The 736-nt window shown below is 64.0% G+C and overlaps 1 protein-coding gene across 1 annotated transcript in view; it reads left to right on the top strand.

Annotated features, from left to right (window-relative positions):
* Positions 1 to 736, top strand: part of TMPRSS5 (transmembrane protease, serine 5) — a 20,955-nt gene that overhangs the window by 14,774 nt on the left and 5,445 nt on the right. The window lies entirely within an intron of this gene.

Raw genomic sequence — 736 nt, 5'->3', positions numbered from 1 at the left:
CAGGAGGTGGTTCGGGGTGGTGAGGGGCAGAACAAAGAGGCCCTTCAGCGTGGGGCGGTGCACGTGCACAGCGTTGAGCTGGGAGCGTGCGGAGGGAAAGGGGAGCTGGTTCTGCAGAGCCCCCTGCGCCTGGCCGCTGGCGCTCAGCGGCTGCCCCGCTCCTCGCTGCCATGGTGAGAAGTGCTTCCTCACCTTGCCCAGCAGCCAGCCTGGGCAGTGGTGCCATCGCTTGGGGCTTGGTCGCTTCCACCAGCCCTGGCCCATGCTGAGCTGCTCCCCGGGACTCCCCTCCTTTCCCCAGCGCCCCGCCGAGCAGGTTCCCGACAACCCACCTTGTGCTGAGGACCCCGGGCAGAGCCGTGGGATGCCAGCAGCTGCACCAAGCAGGGAAGCGAGGGGGACACAGGTCTCGCCGGGGCACGGTGGGTGAACTCTTCATGGTCTTTGGGATCAGGAGGGTGCTGAGCCTTGACCTCCGGCAGAATGCATGGCCTTAGCTCACCTTCTCCTGGCTTTGGGGGGAAGGATTGGGTGAGTCCTGGAAACAGATGTATGACAGCCAGGGGCTTCCCCAGTGGCTCGGTGGTGCTGTGAGCAGCGGACAAGACTGTGTTAATTCTCTCTCCCTCTCTGTTTCTTAAAGATTCTGCTAATGCATCTCTCCAAGCCCTCTGCACCATCAGGAGGCTGCTCCTGCTGCTCGGGGTCACTGGGCTGCTGGTGGGGACAGCGGCTG

The sequence above is a fragment of the Buceros rhinoceros genome, unplaced genomic scaffold, assembly GCF_000710305.1.
Source record: "Buceros rhinoceros silvestris isolate BGI_N320 unplaced genomic scaffold, ASM71030v1 scaffold14224, whole genome shotgun sequence".
NCBI lineage: Eukaryota > Metazoa > Chordata > Aves > Bucerotiformes > Bucerotidae > Buceros > Buceros rhinoceros.
This window is presented reverse-complemented; position numbering and strand designations above follow the sequence as displayed.